Consider the following 8,493-nt stretch of genomic DNA (forward strand, 5'->3'; position numbering starts at 1 on the left):
AAGGAAAACTGAATTTTAATTTTCTTTTTGCCTTTAATCATTTTGCACTACTAGGTAATGGAACTTATTGACAACTACACTAGTGCTTCTCTAGCAGTTGGTATCTCTAAGGAACTTAGATATAATTATTGATCTTCTGTTTTGGGGGGCAAAATTTATATTTTTCATAACTTAAATGTTTTTTCTAAATCATACATTTTTCTTAGAGTAGAACATAAGACTGGTATTCTGTCAATTATAACATAAAACAGAAACTAGTACATGTTCATATGTAGTATTAGAAAATGAGAAAAATGTTTGTGTCTTTAAAATTTATGAAATAGTAATATTCTTTGACAGCTAATACACTTTTTTGAAAATGGCAATAATGCATTTATAGTACATAGGCACTCTACTACATGTGTAAATAATTCTCAAGACATTCATTTGTGTAAGGAGTAGGTACCATTTTAGAAATAAGGTCATCGAGACACAGAATTGATAAGTCATTTGCCTTACTTGTTATTTAACAAGTAAGTGGCAGAGCTAGGATTCCAACATAGGTAAGTCCAATTTCAAACCTAGGCAGTATATCTTTTAACTGTGCTCTCATATCTCCCCAGTGTCCTTAATTCTTGGGAGAAATTATGTTTAGTTCATTGGCTATTTAAAATGAAACAAACTTGGTTTCAACCTGAAAGTTGGTTTGGTTGTTGATTTTCATAGGAAGATTTAATAATGACTTACAATAACACAATATCTGTTTCATTCTCCTAATGAACTGCATGAAGTTCCACTGGACAGGTGTACCATACTATTTTTTAATCACTCTCCTATCAACAGATCTTTACTTTCTAAATTTTTGGCCATTACTAACAATTCAGTAATGAACAACATTGTTTCTGTATCTATAAAAAAAATCTTGCTGCTGATTCCAGAAGGAGTATAGTGACTGGAAGGAGTTATATATTTAAAATTTGTTATATATTGCTAAATTTCCTTCAAAAATATGTATCCATTATACCAACAGCATATGAGTATTTATTTTTTTCCCTACCAAGTAGGTACACTAGTCTTTCATTCTTGCCAACCCAAGAGTAAAAGAACCCTCATTGTTTTACTTTGCATTCTGTGATTATATTGGGGAAATTGAGCATCTTTCTATTTTTCTTGGCTATTTGCATTTCCTTTCTAACTTTCGTGTTATCTTTTGCTATTTTGTATTTCATTGCTTGTATTGATCTTTTTTTTGAAGAAAGCTTTATGTATTTTGCATGCTAATATTTGGTCTAGTTTGTGTTGTAATTATTTTCTGTCAGTTTCTCACTTTTTAGCTTTATTTTGGTGTATTTTATTACCACAAATGTTTTAAATTTTTTAATCCTCTCTGTCAATCATATATTTTTTAAAGATTTTATTTATTTATTTGACAGACAGAGACAGAGACAAGTAGGCAAGAGAGGCAGGCAGGGAGAGAGAGGAGGAAGCAAGCTCTCCACAGAGCAGAGACTCTGATGTGGGGCTTGATCCCAGGACCCTGGGATCATGACCTGAGCTGAAAGCAGAGGCTTTAACCCACTGAGCCACCCAGATGCCCTTGTCAGTCATTTTTTAATAACAATAACAAATGGTTTGTGTAGAAGGCCTTTATCACCATAAGATTATAAAATATTATATTTTAAAACACTTCCATAGATTTTTTTTTATATTCAATTTAGCTGCATAATCCACTTGAGAATTTATTTTCATCCATGATGCTCCTTTATACTCTTGTAAATTATTGAGGATGCTAAAAAAACTTTTTTTAATGTGGATTATAGCCATTATGTTTACTGTATTAGAAATTAAAACTGGAAAATGTTAAATACTTTATTAAAATCAGTTAAAAACCTATTATATGTTAGCACACGTAGTGTTAATGAAAAAGATATTCTCCAAAATTAAAAAAGTGTATAGTGAGGTGTGGCATTGTTTTGCATTTTTGCAAATTTTTTATTTTTTTTAATTAGAATTTTAGTTAACATTCAATGTAATATTGGTCTATAGAGTAGAATTCAGTGATTCATCACCTCCATACAGTAATACCCAGTGCTCATCAGAGCAAGTGCCCTCTTTAATGCCCATCACCCATTTAGCCCATCCCCCACCCATCTTCTTCCATCGACCTGCAGTTTGTTCTCTGTTGTTAAGAGTCGTTTATGGTTTACTTCCCTCTCTGTTTTTTTCCCCCATTCCCATATGTTCATCTATTTTCTTTCTTAAATTCCACATGTAAGTGAAATCATATGGTATTTGTCTTTCTCTATTTTACTTAGCATAATATACTCTAGCTCCATCCATGTTGTTGCAAATGGCAAGATTTCATTCTTTCTGATGGCTGAGTAATATTCCATTGTATTTATATACCACCTCTTCTTTATTCATCAGTCAATGGACATTTGGGCTCTCTCCATAGTTTGGCTGTTGTTGATAATGCTGCAATAAACACTGGGGTGCATGTACCCCTACCAACCTGGATCTTTGTATCCTTTGGGTAAATACCTAGTAGTGCAATTGCTGGATCATAGGGTAGCTCTATTTTTAACTTTTTGAGGAACCTGCAAACTGTTCTCCAGAGTGGTTGCACCAGTTTGCATCCCCACCAACAGTGCAAGGGGGTTCCCGTTCTCAGCATCCTAACACCTGTTGTTTCTTGTATTGTTAATTTTAGCCATTCTGACAGGTGTGGGGTGGTATCTCATCATGGTTTTGATTTTTATTTTCCTGGTGATGAGTGATACTGAGCATTTTTTTCATATACCTATTAACCAGTTGGGAGTGTCTTCTTCCCATTTCTTAACTGCACTATTTGTTTTTGGGTGTTGAGTTTAATAGATTCTTTATAGATTTTAAATACTAACCCTTTATCAGGTATGTCATTTACAAATATCTTCTCTCATTCCATAGGCTGCCTTTTACTTTTGTTGATTGTTTCCTTTGCTGTGCTACAGAAGCTTTTTATCTTGATGAAGTCCCAGTAATTCATTATTGCTTTGGTTTCCCTTGCCTTCAGCAACGGGACTAGTGAGCTATGACCAAGGTCAATAGGTTTCTGCCTATGCTGTCCTCTAGGACTTTGATGGTTTCCTATCTCACAGTTTTGGACTGTTCTATTTTCATTTAGACATTTAGGTCTTTCACCATTTTCAATTTATTTTTTCGTGTGTTGCGAGAAAGTGGTCTGGTTTCATTCTTCTGCATGTTGCTGTCTAGTTTTCCCAACACCATTTGTTGAAAAGACTGTTTTTTCCTTTGGCTATTCTTCCCTGCTTTGTTGAAGATGAGTTCACCATATAGGTGTGGGTCCATTTCTGGATTTCCTGTTCTATTCCATTGATCTGTGTGTCTGTTTTGTGCCAGTAGCATACTGTCTTGAACTACGGTTTTATAATACAGCTTGAAATCTGGAATTGTGATGCCTCCAGTTTTGTTTTTCTTTTTCAGGATTGCTTTGGCTATTCAGGATCTTTTGTAGTTCCATACACATTTTAGGATTGTTTGTTCTAGGTCTGTGAAAAATGCTGATGGTATTTTGATAGGGGTTGTATTAGATGTGTTCATTGCTTTGGGTAGTGTAGAGATTTTAACAATGTTTTTTCTTCCAATCCATGAGCATGGAATTCTTTTCCATTTCCTTGTGTCCTCTTCAGTATCTTTCATAAGTGTTCTGGAGTTTTCAAGAGTACAGATCTTTCACCTCTTTCTTTAGTTAGATTTATCTCTAGATATCTTACTGTTTCCAGTGCAATTTTAAATGGGATCAATTCCTTGATTTCTTTTTCTGCTGTTTTGTTATTGGTGAATAGAAATGCAGCAGGTTTCTGCACACTGATTTTATGTCCTGCGACTTTGCTGAATTCATGTATTAGTTCTAGCAATTTTTTGGTGGAGTCTCTTAGGTTTTCTACATAGAATATGTCATCTGCAAATAGTAAAAGTTTGACTTCTTCTTTGCCAATTTGGATGCCTTTTAGTTCTTCTTCTTGTCTGATTCCTGAGGCTGAGACTTCCAGTACTGTGTTAAATAGTAATGGTAAGAGTGGACATCTTTTTCTTGTTCCTGACGTAGGGGAAAGGCTCTCAGTTTTTCCCCGTTGAAGATGATATTAGCTGTGGGTCTTTTGTATGTGGCCTTAATGATGTTGAGATATGTTACAACTATCCCTACTTTGTTGAGGGTTTTTATCAAGAATGAATACTTACTTTGTCAAATGCATCTCTTGACAGGATCATATGGTTCTTATCCTTTCTTTTGTTAATATGGTGTATCACACTGATTTGCAAATACTGAACCACCCGTGAACCCAGGAATAAATCCCACTTGATTGTGGTGAATTATTCTTTGAATGGACTATTGAATTTGATTTGCCAGTATTTTATTGAGAATTTTTGCATCCGTGTTCTTCAAGGATACTGGCCTGTAATTCTCCTTTTTAGAGGGGTCTTTGTTTGGTTTTGGAATCAAAGTAATGCTGGTTTTGTAGAATGAGTTTGGAAGTTTTCCTTCCATTTCTTCCATTTCATCTGTCATTTCCTGACTTGTTAATTTTAGCCATTCTGACTGGTGTGAGGTGGTATCTCATTGTGGTTTTGATTTGTATTTCCCTGATGCCGAGTGATATGGAGCACTTTTTCATTTGTCTGTTGGCCATCTGGATGTCTTCTTTGCAGAAATGTCTGTTCATGTCTTCTGCCCATTTCTTGATTGGATTATTTGTTCTTTGGGTGTTGAGTTTGCTAAGTTCTTTATAGATTCTGGACACTAGCCCTTTATCTGATATGTCGTTTGCAAATATCTTCTCCCATTCTGTCAGTTGTCTTTTGGTTTTGTTCACTGTTTCCTTTGCTGTGCAAAAGCTTTTGATCTTGATAAAATCCCAATAGTTCATTTTTGCCCTTGCTTCCCTTGCCTTCGGCGATGTTCCTAGGAAGATGTTGCTGCGGCTGAGGTCGAAGAGGTTGCTGCCTGTGTTCTCCTCAAGGATTTTGATGGATTCCTTTCTCACATTGAGGTCCTTCATCCATTTTGAGTCTATTTTCGTGTGTGGTGTAAGGAAATGATCCAATTTCATTTTTCTGCATGTGGCTGTCCAATTTTCCCAACACCATTTATTGAAGAGGCTGTCTTTTTCTCATTGGACATTCTTTCCTGCTTTGTCGAAGATTAGTTGACCATAGAGTTGAGGGTCTATTTCTGGGCTCTCTATTCTGTTCCACTGATCTATGTGTCTGTTTTTGTGCCAGTACCGTGCTGTCTTGATGATGACAGCTTTGTAATAGAGCTTGAAGTCTGGAATGGTGATGCCACCAACTTTGGCTTTCTTTTTCAATATTCCTTTGGCTATCCGAGGTCTTTTCTGGTTCCATATAAATTTTAGGATTATTTGTTCCATTTATCTGAAAAAAATGGATGGTACTTTGATAGGAATTGCATTAAATCTGTAGATTGCTTTAGGTAGTATAGACATTTTCACAATATTTATTCTTCCAATCCAGGAGCATGGAACATTTTTCCATTTCTTTGTGTCTTCCTCAATTTCTTTCATGAGTACTTTATAGTTTTCTGTGTATAGATTCTTAGTCTCTTTGGTTAGGTTTATTCCTAGGTATCTTATAGTTTGGGGTGCAATTGTAAATGGGATAGACTCCTTAATTTCTCTTTCTTCTGTCTTGTTGTTGGTGTAGAGAAATGCAACTGATTTCTGTGCATTGATTTTATACCCTGACACTTTACTGAATTCCTGTACAAGTTCTAGCAGTTTTGGAATGGAGTCTTTTGGGTTTTCCACATACAGTATCATATCATGTGTGAAGAGTGATAGTTTGACTTCTTCTTTGCCAATTTGGATGCCTTTAATTTCTTTTTGTTGTCTGATTGCTGAGGCTAGGACTTCTAGTACTATGTTGAATAGCAGTGGTGATAACGGACATCCCTGCCGTGTTCCTGACCTTAGCAGAAATGCTTTCAGTTTTTCTCCATTGAGAATGATATTTGTGATGGGTTTTTCATAGATGGCTTTGATAATATTGAGGTATGTGCCCTCTATCCCTACACTTTGAAGAGTTTTGATCAGGAAGGGATGCTGTATTTTGTCAAATGCTTTTTCAGCATCTATGGAGAGTATCATATGGTTCTTGTTCTTTCTTTTATTAATGTGTTGTATCACATTGATTGATTTGCGGATGTTGAACCAACCTTGCAGCCCTGGAATAAATCCCACTTGGTCATGGTGAATAATCCTTTTAATGTACTGTTGAATCCTATTGGCTAGTATTTTGGTGAGAATTTTTGCATCTGTGTTCATCAAGGATATTGGTCTGTAGTTCTCTTTTTTGATGGGATCCTTGTCTGGTTTTGGGATCAAGGTGATGCTGGCCTCATAAAATGAGTTTGGAAGTTTTCCTTCCATTTCTATTTTTTGGAACAGTTTCAGGAGAATAGGAATTAGTTCTTCTTTGAATGTTTGGTAGAATTCCCCCGGGAAGCCATCTGGCCCTGGGCTTTTGTTTGTTTGGAGATTTTTGATGACTGTTTCAATCTCCTTACTGGTTATGGGTCTGATCAGGCTTTCTATTTCTTCCTGGTTCAGTTGTGGTAGTTTATATGTCTCTAGGAATGCATCCATTTCTTCCAGATTGTCAAATTTGTTGGCATAGAGTTGCTCATAATATGTTCTTATAATTGTCTGTATTTCTTTGGTGTTAGTTGTGATCTCTCCTCTTTCATTCATGATTTTATTGATTTGGGTCCTTTCTCTTTTCTTTTTGAGAAGTCTGGCCAGGGGTTTATCAATCTTATTAATTCTTTCAAAGAACCAGCTCCTAGTTTCGTTGATTTGTGCTATTGTTTTTTTGGTTTCTATTTCATTGATTTCTGCTCTCATCTTTATGATTTCTCTTCTCCTGCTGGGTTTAGGGTTTCTTTCTTGTTCTTTCTCTAGCTCCTTTAGGTGTAGGGTTAGGTTGTGTACCTGAGACCTTTCTTGTTTCTTGAGAAAGGCTTGTACCGCTATATATTTTCCTCTCAGGACTGCCTTTGTTGTGTCCCACAGATTTTGAACCGTTGTATTTTCATTATCATTTGTTTCCATGAATTTTTTCAATTCTTCTTTAATTTCCTGGTTGACCCATTCATTCTTTAGAAGGATGCTGTTTAGTCTCCATGTATTTGGGTTCTTTCCAAATTTCCTCTTGTGATTGAGTTCTAGCTTCAGGGCATTGTGGTCTGAAAATATGCAGGGAATGATCCCAATCTTTTGATACCGGTTGAGACCTGATTTAGGACCAAGGATGTGATCTATTCTGGAGAATGTTCCATGTGCACTAGAGAAGAATGTGTATTCTGTTGCTTTGGGATGAAATGTTTTGAATATATCTGTGATATCCATCTGGTCCAGTGTGTCATTTTAGGCCTTTATTTCTTTGTTGATCTTTTGCTGGATGATCTGTCCATTTCAGTGAGGGGAGTGTTAAAGTCCTCAACTATTATTGTATTATTGTTGATGTGTTTCTTTGATTTTGTTATTAATTGATTTATATAGTTGGCTGCTCCCACGTTAGGGGCATAGATATTTACAGTTGTTAGATCTTCTTGTTGGACAGATCCTTTGAGTATGATATAGTGTCCTTCCTCATCTCTTATTATAGTCTTTGGCTTAAAATCTAATTGATCTGATATAAGGATTGTCACTCCTGCTTTCTTCTGATGTCCATTAGCATGGTAAATTCTTTTCCACCCCCTCACTTTAAATCTGAAGGTGTCTTCGGGTTTAAAATGAGCTTCTTGTAGGCAACATATAGATGGGTTTTGTTTTTTTATCCATTCTGATACCCTGTGTCTTTTAATTGGGGCATTTAGCCCATTAACATTCAGGGTAACTATTGAGAGATATGAATTTAGTGCCATTGTATTGCCTGTAAGGTGACTGTTATTGTATATTGTCTCTGTTCCTTTCTGATCTACTACTTTTAGGCTCTCTCCTTCCTTAGAGGACCCCTTTCAATATTTCCTGTAGAGCTGGTTTGGTGTTTGCAAATTCTTTCAGTTTTTGTTTGTCCTGGAAGCTTTTAATCTCTCCTTCTATTTTCAATGATAGCCTAGCTGGATATAGTATTCTTGGCTGCATGTTTTTCTCGTTTAGTGCTCTGAATATATCATGCCAGCTCTTTCTGGCCTGCCAGGTCTCTGTGGATAAGTCTGCTGCCAATCTAATATTTTTACCATTGTATGTTACAGACTTCTTCTCCCAGGCTGCTTTCAGGGTTTTCTCTTTGTCACTAAGACTTGTAAATTTTACTATTAGGTGATGGGGTGTGGACCTATTCTTATTGATTTTGAGGGGGGTTCTCTGAACCTCCTGGATTTTGATGCTTGTTCCCTTTGCCATATTGGGGAAATTCTCTCCAATAATTCTCTCCAATATACCTTCTGCTCCCCTCTCTCTTTCTTCTTCTTCTGGAATCCCAATTATTCTA

At 36.0% G+C, this 8,493-nt stretch overlaps 1 protein-coding gene across 1 annotated transcript in view; it reads left to right on the forward strand.

Moving 5' to 3' along the window:
- The window catches only part of AQR (aquarius intron-binding spliceosomal factor), a 101,146-nt gene that overhangs the window by 31,184 nt on the left and 61,469 nt on the right, over nt 1–8,493 (forward strand). The gene's annotated exons all lie outside the window — the stretch shown is intronic.

Source organism: Lontra canadensis, unplaced genomic scaffold (genome assembly GCF_010015895.1).
Source record: "Lontra canadensis isolate GAN:19392208 unplaced genomic scaffold, GSC_riverotter_1.0 scaffold12, whole genome shotgun sequence".
NCBI classification, from domain to species: domain Eukaryota; kingdom Metazoa; phylum Chordata; class Mammalia; order Carnivora; family Mustelidae; genus Lontra; species Lontra canadensis.